The 22,616-nt window shown below is 46.4% G+C and overlaps 1 protein-coding gene across 3 annotated transcripts in view; it reads left to right on the top strand.

Annotated features, from left to right (window-relative positions):
- The window catches only part of FLNB (filamin B), a 145,194-nt gene that overhangs the window by 20,908 nt on the left and 101,670 nt on the right, over positions 1 to 22,616 (top strand). The window lies entirely within an intron of this gene.

Genomic DNA, 22,616 nt, shown 5'->3' with positions numbered 1-22,616 from the left:
GCCCTTGGAATAATTTTTAAAGAGTTTACAATTTGCTAAGTTTTGAGATATGCTCACATACATCCCACTTACAAACACACATTGGGAAACCATTATCATAACCAAGAGAGCGATCTACCTGTTCAGACCCAAAAGTTTCCTTGAGCCTCTCTGAGATTCCTCCCTCCCATCCTTCCTGCCCCTCTAGTCCCTGAGTAATCATTGATTCCCTTTCTGCTGCTGTAGTTCAGTTCCCATGCGGCAGAACTTCATGTAAATGGAATTCTACAGCGTGTACTCTTTCTTGTCTGTCTCCTTTCATGCTTTGCCTGTCATTCTTCTTGTTTTTGCATGTATCAGCAGTTTGCTCCTTCTGATTACTGAGCAATATTTCATTGTATAGATGTACCATAATTTGTTTATACATTCTTCTGTCGATGACATTTGGGTTGTTTTCCAGATAAAGCTGTTACGAACATTGTACAAGTCTCTGTGTAGACATACATTTTTCTTTTTTTTTTTTTCCTGAGTGAATGGTAGGATCATATAGTAGGTGTATATTTAATTTATTTAAAAAATTTGTTTATTTGAAAGAGAGAGAGAGAGTGCAGGGGGAGGGGCAGAGGGAGAGAGGGAGGGAAGCAGATTCCCCGCTGAACACAGAGCCCAACACAGGAAAGGGCTCGATCTCACGACCTTGAGATCATGACCTGAGCCGAAATCAAGAGTCAGATGCTTAGCTGATGGAGCCAGCCAGGCGCCCCTGTATTTAACTTTTTCAGAAACTGCCAAACTTTTCCATTTTGACCAACAGTGTATTTGAATTACAGTTCTCACACATCCTAGCTGTAAGAGGCGGCATTTTTTTTTTTTAAGATTTTATTTATTTATTTGTCAGAGAGAGAGAGGGAGAGAGAGCAAGCACAGGCAGACAGAATGGCAGGCAGAAGCAGAGGGAGAAGCAGGCTCCCTCCGAGCAAGGAGCCCGATATGGGACTCGATCCCAGGACGCTGGGATCATGACCTGAGCCGAAGGCAGCTGCTTAACCAACTGAGCCACCCAGGCGTCCCGAGGCGGCATTTTTTTAAAGACGGGGTTCTTTAAGCAGGTTGGTGAAAGCAGCTGTGGCTCTGGCCAGTTTGTATTTCTCTGTCCTCTACGCCAGTGTTCGTTCCTACCGTCATCAGCTGTTGTAACTAACTGGTTTGCTTCTAGGAGGAACCCCGCAGTGCTAACACCGTGGCTGACTGGTAGAGTGCTGGATGCTTCTTGGGAACAGTGTCTCTCATGGGCCATCGTTCAGGGATGGGGGTGTGGGCTGCCATCAGCCGTGTGCCAGGACCGCGCCACGTTGGTGCCTTATGTCAGGTACCTCACTTAATTTAGTGGTCCTGGGAAGTAGGTATTACTGAGGTGTTGCAGGTGGGGAGACTGAGGCACTGAGAGCTTTAGTGATTGGCTGCATGGCCAGGAAGCAGAAGAGACAGACTCTGAGAGGAAACGGATCAGTTAGGCTGCATATGGCTCCACGTCATAGGAGACCCCACTAATCCTGGCTTCTCCAGACAGGAAGTTCACTGGCTCCAGCAGCTACAAAGTCCAGGCCTGAGGCAGGCTGCAGGTGCCTTTTGACCTAGAGGTTTCGAGGTGGTCAGAGTCCTGGATCTGTTTCTCTACGATTCTGTTTTCTGTTGTCTCTGCTCACCGATAGGCTGGCGTAGTTCTGGGCTACACAGCCATGCCCACACTGCCCCTATCTGAGGAAGAAGTCAGGCCCTGGGATTCGCGGGGGTCAGCCCAGCCTGGATCACCTGTCCTCTCCTCTACCGGTCACTGCTTAGGGTGTTTGGCTGTTGGGAGTGGCTCACCTAGATCACCTGTCCTACCTCCCCTCTCTGCTCAGCAGCCCAGAACACGGAAGAGGCTGGAAGAGTGGATCTCGGGGAGGCATCTCACACCCGACCACTGCTATCCTAGGTTGCTGTTGGGTCTTGAGAAACCCCCTTCGTTTTATGAAAGTCTGGTGCCACTGGCTATAGTATTACATAGCCTGTGACTTAGGTTATCACCTCCTTCCCCACCTTGAAGTGGGATTACCTCTTCCCATCAGGGCAGATCAAACAGAAAAAAGCAAAATAAAATCAACCCGTAAATTGTAGCATGCTTGAGGGTTCTTAAAAGCTGTCTATATAATTAAAAGCTGTTAGTTAAACTTGGATATAAAATAAAATCTGACTTCAAATTGAAGTGGTGTAATTTCCATGGTAAAATACCAGGTAACTTCCCTCGGTCCCTCAGTCTTGCAGGCTTGGATCCCCATCCAGAGGGGATGCAAAATGGCAGCTTAGAGACAGGGAGAGGCACCCAATCCCCTTTCTAGGAGGAAGGGTTGAAAGAAAGAATGAATGTGTGCAGAATAGGGGGTTTGATGGCCTTCCAGGGTCCATGTTGAAGGAGAGGAAAATGTAGCTCAGCCGCAGTGACTCTCCCCAATTAAAAACTAAAAAAAGATTGTGGTTATGGGGCTTGGACTTCAGACAAACCAGCAGCCTCTGTCATTTCGAGTGTTATTCCAGATTGGAAGGTTCTGCTAGGAGGAAGGTGGAAGCTTCAAGAATTCCTCATTGGACAGTCAGAGTGGCCCCTCCTCACAGCCCCCACTAGAGGAGATGCCCCCTATTTACTGGACAGATGAGCCGACCACGCGTGAAGTCTGGCCCAGCACAACATAACTGGGCCTGGGGCGGCAACATAGGAAAGCTTTTTACTGATTGACTTTCTATAAAGATGCACTTTCAGATGAGACCATGCTTTCCTGCTGGTGATCTCACCAGGGCCCTTACTCCACAAAGCTTAATTGTTTTGGGCCCATAAATGTAAGCCTCTTGATGAATTGACTCAAGACTTAGAGCAAATTTGCTTTTCTTTGTAATGAATCCATGGCCTTAAGTGCTCTGACTCAGGTGAAAGGGGATCCTGGAGCAGAGAATGGGAAGAACTCGGAATCTGCAGACCCGGTTTTCATCTGTGCTCTTCATGAGCTCTTCCTTTGGGCCTCACTGTTCTGGTCTGAGAACTGTGAGGGTTGATCAAGAATCAGGGTTTATAAATAGCTGATACCCGTCAGCTTTTCTGAACTTGTCTCTCTCCGTGGCAGACATCACTAAGGGGTCTTGGTGTTTTTTTCCCTTGAGCCCAGACTGGGCATTGGAATCCTTGTCTTTCTTTCTTTCTTTCTTTCTTTCTTTTTTTTTTTTTTAATTAAAAAAAAAATGTAATTTATTTATTTGAGAGAGAGACAGTGAGAGAGAACATGAAAGGGGAGAAGGTCAGAGGGAGAAGCAGACTCCCCGCCGAGCAGGGAGCCGGATGTGGGACTTGATCCCAGGACTCTGGGATCATGACCTGACCTGAAGGCAGTTGCCTAACCAACTGAGCCACCCAGGTGCCCTGGAATCCTTTTTAATGTGGTGCCCTAGGCTGCCCTTTGGTCCTTGAGATGAAACCCATTTATTGTCTTGCTGAGTCTACATGAACTTGAACTCCCCTTTACATATGATGGTTTGAATCCTGCCCTTCAAAGAGTTTTCACATCACGTCTGCTGCCCCCCCTGCTGCTGATGGGGCTTCTCTCCTTCACACCCCCATACCTTGGCCCTTGCTCTCCCCTCCACTTAACCACTCATTTTTTTCATGTAGTTCAGGAACCAATTCACATGCATCTCCTGTGTAGAAGTACCCGGGTGGCTCGTTGACTGAGCAGCTGGCTCTTGATTTCTGCTCAGGTCATGATCACGCAGTTGTGGGATCAAACCTTTGCCCAGTGGGGAGAACACTTGAGGATTTTCTTTCTCCCCCTCCTGCTGCCCTGCCCCTCACGCTCTTTCTCTCTCTCTAAAATAAATAAATCAAGCTTAAAAAAAAAAAAAAAAGAATCCTCTTCAAATCCCCCATATGGAATTAGTCATTTCTTCTCTTGTGTTCCCACAGCAGTGTACACATAAAATTATAATCCTTATAAAATGGCCACAATCCTATTTATGACCATAGTCCTCTATCAGACCAACCTTCAGGCTCTTTGGCTTTCTTGCATTACCATCATGATTTCTCCCTCCTTTTTCTTCCTTTTCTTTCCTTTTTCTTTCCTTCCCTTCCCTTCTTTTCTCTTCTGTTTTCTTTTTTCTTCCTCCATTCCTTCCTCCTTCCTTTTAACCATCATGATTTCTGCCAGACTTATTTTCTGAATATTTTTTCTTTATGCATTTTTGTATTCCTTTATCTCAAAAGGAAACTATAGAACATAATCGTCAATAGAAAGCCACTATCACTGGCCATAAAGGAGAGGTAACTATAAAAGTAAAATCAATGAAAACAAGTTTACTAAATTTTGGAAAAGCTTGTTGAAGCCTCTGACCTGGAGGTCTGCTTAGAATCAGAAAGTGATTCAGTGTGAACCCCGCAGCCCTAGCAGTTACCACCTAACTCATCTGCTTTGTCCGGCCCCATCTGGGGAAAGGCTATGCTGACTCGCAGCAGGGGTCTAGCGCCTGAAGAGGCAGGCCTCTGTAGGGTTGGATACAGGAATCCCAGCCTCCCACATAGCACCTTTGTGTACTGTCAACAGTAAGAATTGTGTAGGGGCGCCTGCGTGGCTCAGTGGGTTAGGCCCCTGCTTTGGCTCAGGTCATGATCTCAGGGTCCTGGGATCGAGCCCCATATTGGGCTCTCTGCTCAGCGGGGAGCCTGCTTCCCTTTCTCTCTCTCTGCCTGCCTCTCTGCCTACTTGTGATCTCTGTCAAATAAGTAAATGAAATATTTTTTTTTTAAAAAGTAAGAATTGTGTAACAGTCATCAGAACCACTGAGTGAAAAATCACATACATGTGGCTTCTGTTTGTTCACTGCCTCTGACTGGTAGGATAGATTCCTTGCTTTGCTGGATTAGTATTTTTTTTTTAAGATTTTATTTATTTATTTGACAGACAGGGATCACAAGTAGGCAGAGAGGCAGGCAGAGAGAGAAGAGGAAGCAGGCTCCACGCTGAGCAGAGAGCCAGCTGTGGGGCTCCGTCCCAGGAGCCTGGGATCATGACCTGAGCTGAAGGTATAGGCTTTAACCCACTGAGCCACCCAGGCACCCCTGGATTAGTATTTGATAGGCGAAAAAATCTTGTAGAAAAGTAATTCCACCCTTGAGCAAATCTTAGGGAAAATGATGTCTTGGGAGTCTTTTCTTTGGGAACATCTAGGGAAGACCTGGTGGTGCAGGCACCCCATTCCACAGATGAGAACACTGATGCTCCAAGGTTAACAACTCACCTGGAAGGGAGTCTGGGGTGAGACGAGCTTACCTCTCTGTGCCTCATTTTTGCATCTCCTAGACCTTTGCTCTGCTGTAGTTCAGGTTGCTGAGTGACAAACAAGAAGCACAGTGACTAGACTGAGCAGAACTAACCTTCTTGGGCTTTGGAAAGAGGAATTTCTCAAGGCCTTTTTCCTCTGAAAGGATTCAGAGTGCTCTGGTTTGCTCTTGGGAGCATGCCAATCATCTGATTGCTGGTTTTCCTTTCTGCCCAGAGTGGTGCCATGTTTTAGTGATGGGCGGGGAGCTTCAGGAGTCACTGGCAGTGGTTGAAGCCTGGGACACCCTCCCTGCAGGCAGGTGACACCCCACACTGTGAAGAGCTGTGCAGAAGCAAGCCAGGTCCTCGGGGTGCTGCTCCAGCAACTCCCCTGCCCTGGCTGCAGCATCAGACCTCTCCAGTTCTCCCGCAGAATTAGTGTTTGTTGAATAATAGTACACCCTGACCCAGGGAGCAAAAGCAAACAGGACTGGCCCTGAAACCACAGGGCGAGTGTGAGTAAACAGTTCCAGGCTACCCCGTGGAGCTGGCCTCTGGCCAGAAACCCGATGGCCGCTGGCAGTCCACTCTTAGGGAGCCATCGGCCTTCTCCTTAGGGAACTAGGCAGTTTCCTGGCCTGTGCTTGCAAGCCTGGATGGGGTGGGGGTTGGAGCTGAGGATGTAGTTTCTCTAAAACATATTCCCCCTCCCTCCCATTCTTATGTGGAGGTTAAATGTATCTGCTCTTTTTGTCTCCTTTTTTCTGTACATTTTTATTGTTTTTTTTTAGATCACAGAATAGGTATATGCTTGTCAAAAAAAAAAAGTTTGATCATTACAGAAACTTAATTAAGATACTGAGTGCTAACCATAATGATCAAGGGCCTCCTTGTATGTCCCAGGTGGCTTGTTTACTTATTTTTTGCCACATCTCAGTTCATCTTCACATTAGATCTGAGGAATGGTGTTCATCCCCATTTTACAGATGAGGAAACTGAGGCTCCATTTAATTTTTTATTATTTTTTTAAAAGACTTTATTTATTTATTTGAGAGAGAGAGAGAGAGAGTGAGAGAGAGTGTGAGAGGGGAGAAGGTCTGAGGGAGAAGCAGACTCCCTGTGGAGCTGGGAGCCCGATGTGGGACTTGGTCCTGGAACTCTGGGATCATAACCTGAGCCGAAAGCAGTTGCTTAACCAACTGAGCCACCCAGGCGCCCCTGAGGCTCCATTTAAAGTCACCTCACTGGTAAGCAACGGCTGTGCCTGGACCAGCAGCAGGTCCAGGTGACTCTGGAAACCAGAGCTCTGTGTGGTGTCTTTCTGGACAGAAAGATTTAACTTGATTCAGTATAATTTTACTTATAAGTGGAATGAGCTTGGATACTTTATCTTCAGGAGAAAGGCCATCCAGGTTATTATTGTTAAAATAAAAAGACATGTGAACAGGGGTCTCCAAAGATGGATGGTCAGGTGTGTCTCCCTGTCAGGCAGCAGGGTACCCCCGGTGAACTCGATGAGTCTCTGAGCCAGAGGGTAAGTTGTCAGGCTAGGCTGCCAGCCTGCCTCAGTGGGGTAGCAGCACAGCTGGGCAGGCTCCTTGCTTTTCCTGAGCAGCCCTCCCCGCACCCCCCCAACTCATACCACCTGTGGGGCAAGCTCGTGAGCTCTTAGGCAGCCTTTTCATTCCTAACTTAGTTTCCAAATAATGTGTAACATACCCACCCCCATTGCTCTGGTATCTCAAGCAGTTGTCTGGGAAACATACCTGCCTTAAATCTGTACCTTGAGCCAAACGGCCTTGGCCTTGACCGCGGGATCCACAGACCCTTGTGTCAGCTCGCTGAGGCTGTAGAGCATCTGGATTGTGCGGGGTCACTGGCTGTGTTTTTCAAACCTCCCTCGATGATCCTTGCTTGGCTTGCCTCTGCCACCTTCCCTCCAGAGGCCTTTACCGCCCGTACTGACCGGAGCCTGTGGGTGGTCCCAGCCACAGGACTACACTGTCAGGCAGCCCCAGTAGGGGGCTCCCGACCTGGGTTGCCCTGAGTGCCCTCATGGCTTTCTTTTTAGGGAAGTTAGAGGTTGGAGATTTTGCATTCTTGAGATTCTTTCTGTGGCCAGTTTGGCAAACCGTTTCATTCTTCAGTTTCCCAACTGAGCCCATCCTTCCCCTTGCTCTTGGGGTGCGGGGAGGGGGGCGCTGATTGGCTCAGGTGCTGGCCTGTGTTGCATTCTCAGCGAAGCCGCAGTATTTGGTTTGTGTGGGTTTTCTGCAGCCTGGTTTGAACAAGCCTTCTAGACTCCTAAATAGTCCCCTATTCACACCAGCCTGGTTTTCCCACTTGCCCCGGGGCTCCTCAACCACGCTGGGTCAGCCTCAGACTTGCAAGCCTGCTGCTGATGGGAGGAGCTCATGAGTTGTTGTTGTTTATTCACCTTTTAGGAGCGCTAGCATCTGTAGGTTTATCCTCCCTTCTGTCTCCTGGCAGTGAGGGAGATCTCAGATTCTCACCCTGCTGGTGCTGTGATGCTGGGAATGCTTATGGTGGTTAGTCTGGTGTTGGGAGGGAGTTAATTCCAGGAGGCCCACCATTGGACCACGTTGTGCTGTTGACTGAGGTCAGTAGGCTTCTCGTCAGTTCTTCTGATGGAACAGAAAGGAATTGGGAGATTTCATGGATTTTTCTCTGCAGCATTGGGTAATTGGAGAAAATAGGTCTTAAACTCTAGCCATGGAGACTGGGTAAGTCCTTTTGGTGATTTGTTATGCACCATTCTTCCAAGTGCAAGTGAGAGAAACTCACTTGAACTAGCTTAAGTGTGGAAGATTAGTTTTTGTTAGGGAGGGTCTATCAAGATGGATTGATTGAGTGGCAGGTGGTGGAAACCCATTTGAAACTACCTAAAGACAACAGAAGGAGCCACTTGGCCCAGTGAGAAGTTCTACAATAGAGCAACCCTCAGGCATGGTTGGGTGTCAAGGCTCAAGCGGGTCATCAGAATTTGATCCCTCTCCTAGTCTCTCACTGTATCTGCTGGGGGTCCCCATGATGGCAGGATGGCCGCTGCATTTCTGGGCCTTTAGGCCTCCCAGACCTAAGCCCGGCCAGGTACCAGAGCGAATGAAGTTGGTGAGCATAGCCCTGTTTCCTGGAGCTCCCATACGAGACTCAAGATTTGCTGCTTAGACCCCGTGAATCATCTGCCTAGCTGAGACTGGGCCCTTTAAGACACCTTTGGGTGGGCGGAGCCTCTTCTTGGAGAAGATGCTGTGTGGGGTCCCGATGGTCCAGAAGCAACAGATAGGTGCTTCTCCTTATCTGGTTGACAGCCTTCTCTTAAGTCAAGATGTTGATAATAAAGAACATGAAGCGCCTCTGTCCCAAGCTAGGAAAATGTTGGATGAAGTTTCAGCCCAGCTACAGGATGCATTCCAGGGAGCCTGCTTCCTTCCGGCCTGGAAAGCAGTGCCCAGGATCAGCACTTTGGGACTTCTCTGAGCTCCGCTCCCTGCTCCAGCATGGGTCCTTGCTTCCTGCAGAGGAGACGGCACTGTCTGAGAGGCATGAATGGGAATTTCCTCCTTCCAGGCCCCAGTCAGCATGACTCGGGATGGCTTTGACTGGAAAATCTGAATCAACAGTGCGTTTAGGCCAAGGATTTCCCCAAACGCTAATCAGCACTGATTACTTCCAGCGTGTTGCCTTTGGCTCCGTAGAGGGATTTGTCCATTGTGGCTGCAGTGTCTGGCTTGGGCTGCCCAGAAGATGAGAAGTGAGTGTTTAGGGATGAGCCCCGGTGTGGGCTGAGTCCCTTTGCCATCCTGACCTTTACTAGGTGTGAGAAACCCTAATTAGCAGATTCATGTGTCATTGGCTAGCCTTTCCTTTGGCATTACCACGTGGGACTGGAGTTTCACTTAAATGCAATCCTGAAAGTGTGTCGAGGAAACACTTGTATAAAAATCCTTGCTCAGTGTTGAAAATGCCTTCTCTTCCCCACGTTGATGTCTTCTGAACAGAGTCGAAATGCTAAGGGTGCTGTACGGTTGCCATGGTACTGAACCTCAGGATCATCTCAAGAAAATAATGCAGTTCACATCTTGGATGGACTGAATGAAGTTTTATTATTAGGTCCCCGGAAGTTCAGTAACTGTGCTGTTTAAAATAGCAGCAGAGGGGGGCGCCTGGGTGGCTCAGTGGGTTAAGCCGCTGCCTTCGGCTCAGGTCATGATCTCAGGGTCCTGGGATCGAGCCCCGCATCGGGCTCTCTGCTCAGCAGGGAGCCTGCTTCCTCCTCTCTCTCTCTCCCTGCCTCTTTGCCTACTTGTGATCTCTCTCTGTCAAATAAGTAAATAAAAATCTTTAAAAAAAAAAAAATAAAATAGCAGCAGAGGACTTGTAATCGGCTCTCCGAATGTCTTGGAGAACCTTGAAATGCTTTCAGGTCCAGCCCTGAATTTGCAGTCTGGAAGTGAAATGCTCGGAGAGAGACAGTATGTGCTCAGGGTCACAGAGGGAGTTGTGGTGGCTGGACTAGAACCCAGGCCTCCTGGGTCCCAGGTCATACATAGATTGCCTTGTGTTAGTACTGTAACTGCCTTCTGCTAGGAAGAGTAAGACAGAGCTTGTAGCCTGGAGGAATACAAAGAATTTAAAAAAAAAAAAAAAAAAAAGGAAGCAAAAAAACCCCCAACTCTACTGAGATATAATTCACACTCCATAAAATTCACCCCTTTGAACTGTACAGTTTTTAGTATATTCAGAGTTATGTAGCCATCGCCACTATATAATTTCAGATCATTTTATCCTGTCCCCTGTCCCCACCCCCTCCCCCACCAAGAAACCCTGTACCCATTAGCAGTTAGTTACCGCACCCCTACTCCCTTCTCCTCCCCACCACCACTGGTTTATTTCTCTGTGGATTTGCTGATGCGGGACATACAGTGGAACCATAGATCATGTGGTCTTTGGTGACTGGCTTCTTTGACTTAGTAAAACGTTTTCAAGGTCCAAACATGTTGTATCCATCCTTCATCCCTTTTTACGGCCAAATGTGGGAATCAAGCCTATACAGGGCTTGAATTTGAAAATAAAGCTGTAAAATTTTCCTTTGCCTGTTAAGCTTTCTCCTGGGGAGTCAGTGTCTTCATTTGGAGATGAAATGGGAGACTTTCTCAGCCTTCCTGAACCTAAGTAGTTACTACGTTACTTAGATGTTTTGACACCTGGGGGAAGAGTTGGTTTGTGGAAGAATGTAAGTTCTTTCTTGTATTGCCAAGAGTATTAATACATCCTAATTAATACAGATTCTCAAGAGGCAGGGTTGTAATGAACTTCTGTCTTACATTTATTTTCCAAGCATTTGACTTATTTTAAGAAATTTAAATATTTTAAGAAATTTAAATTTTGCAAGTGTAATTTTCCTTCCCTTTCCCAAATTCATTGGCAGCTTTTAGTCCTCCAGTAGGAAAGAACAGTGTAGCAAACTCCCCGATAACCTTCCCCTAGAGTCTCCAGTTATTAAAGTCTGGCCACATTTGTTTACTTTGTAACTCTAAGGATACACATCATACACCTATCCCTTACTGAATCATTTGAAAGTCTCTAGCACAGGTCATGACCAGTCACCACTCTCCCCGCCCCACCCCCGACCCCCAGTACTTAAGCAGGTGTCTCCCAGAAAAAGGACATTTTCCTAACCACAGTGTCACTGCATACTCAAGAGGTTAGCACTAATACAATAATACCTTGTAGAAAATTTCCCCAAATGCTCCCAACCAAGTGTCCTTTATGGTCATTTTTTTTTTAAAGATTTTATTTATTTATTTGACAGAGAGAAATCACAAGTAGGCAGAGAGGCAGGCAGAGAGAGAGGAGGAAGCAGGCTCCCCGCTGAGCAGAAAGCCCGATGAGGGGCTCGAACCCAGGACCTGGGATCATGACCTGAGCCGAAGGCAGCGGCTTAACCCACTGAGCCACCCAGGTGCCCCCCCCTTTTTTTTTTTAATTCAGGAAATGAAGATTACTCAATTGAAATTTGTTTCAGAGGTACTTCATCCTAACCTTTCATCTGGAACACCCCCCTTTCTTTAACATTTTTTGGTTTTGGTCTTTTCTGACATTGCCATTTTTTAAAAAATATTTTATTTATTTATTTGACACAGGGAGAAAGACAGTGAAAGAGGGAATACAATACAGCAGGGGGAGTGGGAGGAGAAGCAGGCTTCCTGCTGAGCAGGGAACAGAATGTGGGTCCCGATCCTAGGACCCTGGGATGACCTGAGCTGAAGGCAGATGCCTAATGACTGAGCCACCCAGGTGCCCCTGACATGGCCATTTTTGAAGAAGCTAGGCCATTTGCTTTGTGAGATGTTATGTACACAAGAGTTACAAGATGAGGAGTGGTGGGGGCACGCGGGGTGGTGGGAAGGGTCTTTGTAAAATGCACATTCTGATTCTGGAAGCCACTTCTGGGGCCTGAGTCTGCATTTCTTTCTTTCTTTCTTTTGAGATTTTAATTATTTATTTAATAGATAGAGATCACAAGTAGGCAGAGAGGCAGGCGGAGGGGGAGGTGTGGGGGGTTGGGAAGCAAGCTCCCCGCTGAGCAGAGAGCCTGGTGCGGGGCTTGATCCCAAGACCCTGAGATCATGACCTGAGCCAAAGGCAGAGGCTTTAACCCACTGAGCCACCCAGGTCCCCCTGAGTCTGCATTTCTAGCAGGCTTCCAGGTGATATCAGTGCATGCTTCTTACCTGCAGACCACACTTGGAGTAGCAAGGCTGTAGAATATCCATATTCTAGATTTGTTTGTTTCCTTGTGATTAACTCAAGTCCAACATTTTTGGCAAGTGCCCTTGGAAAGAAGTCATGAATGTGTCCCGTTGCATCACATCAGAAGGTACATCATGTCGATTTGTCCTGTTATTAGTGAAGCTAAGTGCCATCTCTTGATTCAAACAGTGTTTGCCAGCACTCCACTGAAATGCTACCTTTCTCTTATTGTAATTTTTTTTTTTTTAGATTTTATTTTGGGGGCATCTGGGTGGCTCAGTTGGTTAAGCAGCTGCCTTCAGCCCAGGTCATGATCCCAGGTCCTAGGAAGGAGCTCTGAGCTCTGCATTGGGCTTCTTGCTCAGCAGAGAAGCCTGCTTCTCCCTCTCCCTCTCTTTGCCACGCCCTCTGCCTGTGTTCCTTCTCTCTGTCAAATAAAATCTTTTTTTTTTTTTTAAGATTTTATTTATTTATTTGACAGACAGAGATCACAAGCAGGCAGAGAGGCAGGCAGAGAGAGAGGAGGAAGCAGGCTCCCTGCTGAGCAGAGAGCCCGATGCGGGGCTTGATCCCAGGATCCTGAGATCATGACCTGAGCCGAAGGCAGCGGCTCAACCCACTGAGCCACCCAGGTGCCCTAAACAAAATCTTTTTAAAAAAATATTTTATTTTTAAGTAATCTCAATACTCAATGTGGAACTCAAACTTAACAACCAGAGCCCCATGCTCCAAGTGAGTCAACCAGGCACGGTTCTCCTATTGTAATTTAAAGTAACCATTGAGGGGTGCCTGAGTCCTTAAGCTAAGCTTCCACCTTCCGGCTCAGGTCATGATCTTAGGGGCCTGGGATCAAGCCCCGCATCAGGCTACCTGCTCAGCGGGAAGCCTGCTTCTCCCTCTCCCACTCCCCCTGCTGTCTTCCTGCTCTTTCTCTCACTGTCAAATAAATAAAATCCTTAAAAAAAATAATAAAGTAACCATTGAGATTGCATAAATATCCTGGACTGCAACAGTTTTCACCCATTAATCATCATTTTTTGGGAGAAGCATCTTGAGTTATAATCTCTTACTGGCAATGTATATCTCTTAATGTTATTAGCAATTAATTGTGTGTGTGAGAGTAATTTTTGCTTTTTAAATGTAGCTAGTGGCTGGTTGACTCCCATTTGTATTGTAAACATTGGCTTTTACATTTCCCAAATTTGGAAGCTTTACAGTCCTGTTTTGTATGATTCCCACAAGAAGTATTTACATCCCACAGCCAGGGGTAGGGCCGTGTCTTAAAAAAAATCCATTAAATTTTTGAGTACCTCCTGAAGTTGCTTGCTAGGACCACAACTGCGATTCTTAAGTATCTCACAGATTTCAGAAAATGACTCTACTAAACTGGGCAGGCAGTTCTTAGATGTTACAAGTTATTCTTCTTGATTGAAACAGAGTTGGGTGGCCTAGAAGGGAGTATTTGAGTGGGGGCCACTGGCAGACGTGTCTTTGGTGGGCTTGGTGCTCTAGGGTATGTTCTCCCAACCCAGCCCTCAGCCCCTAAGAAACTGCAGAGGAGAGATTTCCGAATGAGGGTTCTTTACCAATGAGTGTTGGGGTGCTTGGCAGTTTTACAAATCAGTCCAGATCCTTCACTGTGCTGACCTGGAGGTAGAAAGACTAGGATTGGAGAGTGTTCAAAGCCAATGGAGAGTCAGAAAGACCTGGTTCTAAGTCCTGGCCCCACCTTCTACCAACACTGTGGCCTTGGGCAAGTGTCTGAGCCCTAATTTCCCTGTCTGTGAAATGGGGATAATAATGGGTCTTGGCCTCATAGGTTTGTTGGAAGGATGAAAGGAGATGATCTCTTGAAATGCTTAGCATAGGTCTTGGTACACACTGAATGAATGCATGATGGATGTTGATTGAATGAATTTCAAGTCCTTAAAAGGGTTAAATCTATTTTAATTTAAAACCTATAATATATTTACTGGTTAATTATTTCCAAACACCATTGTTCCTGATTTTGTCTGTCATGGTTTATTCAACAAATAAGTCTGAGCCCATATTATCAGAGATTGTGTGTGTAAAGTTTTGGTTTACTACATTCCTTTAAGAAATGAGATCACTAAGTTATCCATGTTTATTCTTTTTGGTGCTTGATCTACCAAATTGGACGGGGTGGTAGTGAATGGATTACCACTGGCCACTTTCAGCATCATTATTATTCTAGAAATAAAGTCCTAACCAGGGAGATTCATTCCACAAAAATCACCTGAGTTTCTCCTCTGTCACTAGGCACTGCTCCTCCAATGCCAGGGTATGGGGTCTTGCCTGGTGGAACCCAGAGGTGGAAGCTGATCACCTATCTTCTCATGTAGGATGAGGACTTTTTTTTCTGACAGTGTGTGTTGCCCTGAGGCATAAACCATGTTCAGAATGCATCGTCTCATTTCTCTCTAGCATTGACATCTTTAAGGTAGGGGAAGGACACTTGTTGAAACAGTGTGAGTACAGAAAGAAACCTTCTGGATTTTTGTTCCCTCTTCCCTTCCCCCTCATTTCTTATGGTTAACTTTTTCCACATGTAATTCAACAGTCCCACAAAGTGAAAGGGTTGAGAGTCAGTCACCTATGGTCTTCCCAGGTTGCCAGAGTAAGCAGTTCAATTTGAATTTCAGAGAAACAATGAATAACTTTTAGTAGAAGTATGTTCCAAGTGGGGCAGGCAGTTCTCTGTTGTTACAAGTCATCAAATGGGATATACTTATACCAAGCATCGAATGGGGTATAACTTACACATCAAATGGGCTATACTTACACACTTAAATTATATTTACACTTAGATGACATTATTTACTATTTCTCTAAATTCATATTTAACTCGATATCCTGTATTTTATTTGCAAAATATGGGGGCTGGAGATATCCCTTGCCTGCTTAGGGGTTTCATGTTCACTGTGGGGTGGTATTTGCAGTGTCAGGAGCACCCTAGGAGAGAACTGGAGTGGCATCTCATAGCGCTGTGGCTTTGGGCCCGAGGGTAGGGGCCAGATTAGTAATTAGCTAAACATGACCTCATGGGGGAGGAATGTGCTCTTGCTAGGTATTAGCGAGAGGGTTAGGCTCTCGGGAGCCATTGTCAGAATCCTGTCAGTGACATCATCAGCTGGAAAAGCCAGCTTCCAGGCCTCAGGAAAAAAGCTCCAAAAGACAGGGCTCCAGTTTTGGTAATAAATGGAAATGGATTTTCACAGGTGGGGTGTGGAGGAATTTGTTACAACGGGAAGCCTGATGGAACCTCCTGGCGCGTGCAACCCCCAGCCAAGTTTCTGGGTCCTGATGAACAACCAGAAGCTTCTAATGTGGTGTGCGATTATACTGTTGGCCCAGTGCCCTGGAAAAGTTGGCTTGTTCTCTGTGCACACTCCAGGAGCTGTAAAAGGGGGTTTCAGGACTGCTTTGTGGCTCTGAGTAGGGCTCTTACACTGGGGAGGAAGGGAGGCTGATGTGGTTAAGTATTTCTTATGCTGCTCAGAGTAGTTCTAGAAAATGCATACTTGGTACCATCTGGTCCCTCCACTTGGGGATGGGGTATGGGGGTGGCTTTGGACGAAGGGGTCAAGTTGTCTGGATTTAGACTCAAAAAGACCCTGTTTTACCTTGTTGTTTGGAAGAAATAGAGCATGCTTTTAAATTTTCTTATTTTTAAAGGCTAATTTATTGTGCGTGGCTAGGCTGTCAGACCAGAAGGGGACCCAACTTAAATCAAGTGCTGAACAGGGTAAACAAAGCCGTTTAATTTTATTTGAAATTTCCCATAAAACCTCCTGGGAAAAGAGGGGCTCTAGGGGTGAGAGTTCTGAGCTCAGGGCTGGGGTTTGCTGTTAGGTTTGTCTGGCCTGCTGGAGGTCCCAGTTACGCTGTTACGCAGGGCACGTCTGCCCAGCTGCAGTGCCAACAACTGGCATACTTGACCAGGTGGGAAGACTTGTGTTGAGCAAGGCAGAGGCTCAGAGCTCTGCTTCTGAAGGTCCGGCCTCCATCCCATCTGGCTTTCTTGTCTAGTTAGAATGCAGAAGCATTGCCCCCGAGTCTCCAGGTTGGCTCCCATAATGGTAAGGCTGGGACAGGTTTTCCTGGGCCTCCTTTTCTTCCACACCCTCCCCTGGAACTCCCCCACCCACTGGTGCAGTGCCCCCCCCCCCCCCCCGCAGGTCACAGAGCGTCTCGAAGCCTCTGCTTAGGCAGCAGTGAGCAGCACATGTGCCTGTCCTACGTGAAGTGTTGCAGCCCAGCTGTCACTTACAAGGTGGCTGATGTTAACTGGGGGCATTAGAGGAAGTCATCAAAAGGGTAGAGCCTGAACCACTGTGGAGTACACCTGGCCGTTTGTCATTTGAGATCCTCCATTTCTCCGATCCCTCTGTAAGATGGATGTGCCTGGATTCGTCCCAGGAACCAAGGGCAAAGTCTCTCCAATGAGCAGCTCCTGGAACCCCCTTCTGGTCCACTGTGTTAGCGTCCAATACTAGTGGATATCCTTTAAAAGAAGAAAAGTCAAAACACAGTTCTGAAGATACCACTGCAGCCCATTTATTCCAAGGGACTGGCAGAGTCCTCCTTGTCTTTGTTGGAATGCGGCTTCGTCGTTGTTGTTGTTGTTGTTTTTTTAATAAAGATTTTATTTATTTATTTGACAGACAGAGATCACAAGTAGGCAGAGAGGCAGGCAGAGAGAGAGGAAGGGAAGCAGGCTCCCTGCTGAACAGAGCCCAGTGTGGGGCTCGATCCCAGGGCCCTGGGATCATGACCTGAGCTGAAGGCAGAGGCTTTAAACCCACTGAGCCACCCGGGCACCCCGTGGCTTCATTGTTTTGAGACAAGTGGCTCATGGTGTCTGTGAGAAAGGAGGCTTGAAGCAGTAGCTTTGGGCACTGAGTTCCTGACTTCCTGGGTGCACTCACTTTCCTTTCTGCTTCCCCGTTCACCTCTCTTGGGGTCTGTCTGCCTTAGGCCCTTTCCCAGTCAAGGAAAAGGTTGACCTCTTTGGCGGGGGTTTTGGGGCAGTTGGATTCCCATGGGGTCTGGTTGTCAACAGTGATTCTGAACCCTTAGCACCTACTCAGAAGCTTTAAAAATTACTGATAATTTTAAAGAAATTCTCATTTTGTTTTCTTGTGGGGGGAGCTACTGCCTTTTTTTTAAATTTTTTTTTAAGCTTTTCAGATGATTCCATTGTGTAGCCAGGGTTGAAACTCAAGTGATTTCTTTCTTTCTTTTCTTTTTTTTTTAAAGGTTTTATTTATTTATTTGACAGAGAGCATAAACAGGGGGAGGTGGTAGACAGAGGGAGAGAGAAGCAGACTCCCCACTGAGCAGAGAGTCCGACTATGTGCGTTTCGATCCCAGGACCCTGGGATCATGACCTGAGCCAAAGGCAGGTGCCACCCAGGCACCCTGAAGCTCAAGTGATTTCTCTGAGCAACAGAGGTGGTGAGGCTTGAGAAGAAGGTTGGATATGCCAAGCCTGAGGTGGGACCAAGTTCATGACCACCATTAACAGCAGGGCAACCCTGGCCTGTCAGTGGGGAGAGACTCAATTTATTTTACATCCATCTTACATATAATTTGAATTGATTATAATGGCATATTTTATAACTCGGGAAGATAGATGAGGATCAGGAAAGAACATTCCATATATATCAGTACCAACATGAGAGGCGGCTGAGATCCCTTCAGATTAAGAACTTCTTCTGACAAGGCTGCTGGAGTTCAAAGTCACTTTTGTCCCAAGATGCTGCTCCCCCCTCATCCTGTCTGAGGGTAGGTCTGGTTGTTAACAAAGGCCCAATCATTTGGCACCCAGCCTGGTGAGTAAAGCAGCTGAGTAAGAGGGGAAATGGGGCCTTGGGTCAGAAAAACCAGAGTAACAAGTGGTCTGGCTGGATTTTCTTATCTATTCAGAGAAGCCCCAGGAGCTGCAAAAGTCACAACTTCCAGACTGTCTTGTGTGTCGTGGCTGTGACATTTCTGAGGGTCAGAGCAGCGGGACCCTGGGATCATGACCTGAGTGAAAACAAGAGTCAGACACTTAACCGACTGAGCCCCCCAGGGGCCCTACTGTAAAATGTTAACCCATTTTACAGATGAGGAAAACTGAGGTTTCAGGAGGGTGAGATCTTGCTTGTGGTAGTGGAATGGGATGTTGACCAAGTGGTCTTATCCCTCTGTACTGCCGACTGGAAATCCATCTGGGCTTTTTTTACTTAAACCTAGATTCTAGCCCTTAAAAAGATGTGATAAGCAGGTTTTAGGTGAATATATTAATTTCAAAAAGAATTTTGTTTTTTTAAAAGTTTGTATTCGGTACTTAACTATAATGAAAGTGCATTCATTTCACAAATTTAGCGAATGCTTATTAACCTTAAACATGCTGTGCTGGGGCATCTGGGTGGCTCAGTGGGTTGAGCATCTGACTCTTGTTTTCGGCTCAGATCATGATCTCAGGGTCATGAGATTGAGCCCATGTCAGGCTCCATGCTCAGTGTGGAGTCTGCTTGAGATTCTCTTTCCCTTTTCATCTACCCTTCCTGCTTGTAACTCTCTTTCTTTCTCATTGTAAAATAAATATTTTTTTAAAAAGATTTTATTTATTTATTTATAGAGAGAGACACAGGAGAGGGAACACAAGTAGGGGGAGTGGGAGAGGGAGAACAGGCTTCCTGTTGAGCAGAGAGCCCGACACAGGGCTTGATCCCAGAACTCTGGGATCATGACCTGAGTCAAAGGCAGATGTTTAACGACTGAGCCACCCAGGCACCCCTAAAATAAATAAATCTTAAAAAGGAAAAAGTAATAAAGGCACTGTGCTAGGGACATGGTTTCATCTTCCAGTATCTTAGAGTGAAGGGGAGAAAGCCAGAGAGTGAGTGCACAGGTCACTGTGGCATGTTTGGTAGGAGAAGGTTCTTACAGGGCATGAAGAGCAACAGTTTTCATCTGGGATGTCAGGGAAGGCCTGTGGCAAGGGTGGGGTTGGTGAATAGTGGCGTTTAAAGGGGGCAGATTCAGGAGACAGGACATTCTGGCCTGCAGAACTGCTTGGGAGTGGGAAGGGAGTGCAGGAAGGTGAGAGCACTTGGTATATCACCCTCTGATTGGCCTCAATGCTTAGGACTTATGGAGGCTGGACCATCAGTTGTGATGTTGGCCAGGTTATGAAAAACCTCAGAAGGGATGATAAAAGGCTTGGGTTTGACTGCATAGACCTGTTGGCTGGCTAAATTTAAATTAAGTAAAAAAAAAAATTAAAAGGTACAATTTGGCATTTTAGTCACACCACATTTCAAGTGCTCAGCAGTATGGCTCGTGGCTACCAAATTGGATAGCATATATAAAACATTTCCATCATCCCAGAATTATATAGGCAGTGGTGCCAAATCTGGCCCCCTGCCTATTTTTGTAAATGAGTTTCACTGAGACACAGGCCACACCCACTCACTTATGTATAGCCTGTAGCTGCTTTCTCCCCACAGTAAATTTGAATAGTTGCACCGTGGGCCATATGACCTGCAAACCCCAAATACTTGCTCCATGGCTCTTTACAGAACATGTTTGCTGACCCCTGCCACAGACCATGGGGAGTAACAGAAGGTGTTCATTCTGGGAGTAGCATAAGTGATTGTATTCATGGCCTGAGAAGATAGCTCAGTGATGGTGGGTAGGCCCTATTGGTTGGGAGACCTAGTCACAGTGACCTCCTGAGGTCCTCATGAGATATGACCAGTGCCATGCCCTGGCAGGTGCAGTTTCACTGACCCATGCCCCATTTACCAAACACCCATTACTGAAGTCCTTTCATTTCTTGGTTCTAAAAATTCACTAATTGGAGCCAGGAATTTTTTTTTAATGATTTTTAAAATTATTATTATTATTTTAAGATTTTCTTTATTTGAGAGAGAGAAAGTGAGAGAGAGCATGAGAGGGGAGAAGGTCAGAGGGAGAAGCAGAACTCCGTATAGAGCTGGGAGTCCGATGTGGGACTCGATCCTGGGACTCCAGGATCATGACCTGAGCGGAAGACAGCTGCTTAACCAACTGAGCCACTCAGGCGCCGTAAATGATTTTATTTATTTATTTATTATTTTAAAGATTTTAATTTATTGACAGAGATCACAAGTAGGCAGAGAGGCAGGCAGAGAGAGACCCGGGGGAAGCAGGCTCCCTGCTGTGCAGAGAGCCTGGTGCGGGGCTTGATCCCAGGACCCTGAGATCATGACCTGAGCCGAAGGCAGAGGCTCAACCCACTGAGCCACCCAGGCGCCCTACACTCAACATGGAGGCTCAGATTCATAACCTTGAGATCAAGAGTTGCATGTTTTACTGACTGAGCCAACCAGGCAGCCTGGTTAAGTTGTGTGTCTTGAATCCCATCGGCTCCTGGAAGACTGCACTCTTTATGCATAAAATCATGTACATGGGGTTCCAGAGGAAACTGTGATATTGAAATGCGTTTATCAGAGGTAAATTTTTGGTTATATGTTTAGATGTTTAATAAGATCTAGCGACTAGTCCCATAACTGCCATGATTTTGATGTAGGGATGAGCATGCAGGATATTTTGAGATATTGCCAACACTGTAATGTGATGGGCAAAGATTTGATTTTGCTGCTGACAAAACCACAGGTGCTGCTCATACACTTGCGTTTCATGCTGCACATTCATTATGGAACAATATGCTGCATTTTAGTTGGAGGTTACCAAAGACAACAATTTCACTTTTTTCCTATTCCAGCTCATAGTCTCTGCCTCGACCCGCCTTCTTCCCTGCAAGAGTCCCTGACTTAGGCAGTCCCTAGTAGGAAGCTGTGATGTCATCATTAAGGATGGTAGCTTGTCTTGCCAGCTGTCCCAGACATTTGGCTTCCTGGTAAGATCATGTGGGAAGTTCCGCTTCTGTCCACTTTGTGAGATGGTCTTTAGATATTAGAAAGCCTGACGCCAAGGAGAAAAGGAATGTATCCAAGAAGGCTGGATCTTGAAGGGTGACTAAGAAAGCCCCCGAGTGAGGGGTGGGAGAGGAGGGTGTTCCGAATAGGGGGGAGTAGCCCGGGGTTCCGCCAGCAGTGGGAGCACAGGCCAGTGCGTGCGGAGGGCCAGCCGTCTGGGGACACAGGCAGAGGCCAACTGTGGGAGCCTTGGGACACTGATAGGGAGTTCAGACTTTGTAAGGCATGCCCGGGGTCTTTTCCGACCTTAGGGCCTGAGCCTATCCTATCAAATACAATATAACACACCCATCTCACACTAAAAAAAAAAGGGGTGTGTGTGTGTGTGTGTTTACATGTGTTTACATGGAATAATTGGAAAGATTTTTCAAAGAATACCTTTGCTTTTATTTATATTTGTGTTCTGTTACATTATTTGGCCATGACTCTCTCCTTTATTTTACGGTTGACTGATTTCACAGCAATTATAATGTATATTTTGGAATTCTCGGGATGTGAGAAAACCTGTAAGCCATTTTCACATGCCGTGAAATCTCTGTAGATGTCAGCTGTAGATTGCACTTAGTGAGGAAGACACAATGCTAAAGGTGGGCACTTAATAAAACATTTTTTAACTTCAGTTTCTTTTATTTTTTTTGTGTTTTGTTTTGGAACCAATTCTTCTCTTGGCCCCCCAACTTATAAGATTGTTTTGCATGTCTCTGAAAAGGAGCTGTGCCTCAGAGCTATGGGGTGGCCCTGCTGGGTGGGGCCCTTGGAAAGATCTGGGAAGAGTTAAGACTTCATGATCTGTGGACTGAGACAGCAGTGGCCAGTGAAGGAGGCCTGTCGTTAGCTGAGTGTGGCTGGGCGGGGGATCAATTTAGAGATGGCAGGCAGGACTGGGTGAAGGAAGGGATTTGGTGGGAGAGGATGGTGAAGGATGAGTCTACTTGGGTTTGATAGTTGGTTGACTAAGTGGGTGGTGGTTTTGGTAGGTCTGTTTGGTAGGTCTGTAACTGTTGGTTGTCTGGTTGATTGTTAGTTGGTAGGTGGATTGATGAGTGGGTAGTTGTTGGTCAGGTAGTAAGTGCCCTGCCCCCTTTTGCTTTTCTCCTTTTTACTACGTGATCAGCATCTTGCTAGGTAGTAGAATCACAATGATGCTAGAGACAGAGTCCACTGCCTGTCTGTAGGATGCTTGCATTACAGTCGACGGAGTCTCAGATTTGGATCCAGTGCTACACAGAAGTTTAGAGAGTGGAGTTAATTAGCACTTGTGCTGTGTGGTTCATTGTTCTGTTGGTATGCCTATGAGGATTTCATCCTTACATGGAATGCTACTTGGATGTGTTTCAGTTAATTATATAAATAATTTTTACTAACTTAAGCCCCCTACCCCCACCCCATTATAGTAAGTTTAGAGCTGAGTGGCCATGGGGTGGAGCTTCTGGAAAACTTCCTCTGTGCACGTAATTTGATATTGCAATTGCTCCCATCAGGACAACGCCCCTCTTTCTGCGGCATGAAGTGGTGGTCCAAATTA

This window comes from Lutra lutra, chromosome 1 (genome assembly GCF_902655055.1).
Source record: "Lutra lutra chromosome 1, mLutLut1.2, whole genome shotgun sequence".
NCBI classification, from domain to species: domain Eukaryota; kingdom Metazoa; phylum Chordata; class Mammalia; order Carnivora; family Mustelidae; genus Lutra; species Lutra lutra.
This window is presented reverse-complemented; position numbering and strand designations above follow the sequence as displayed.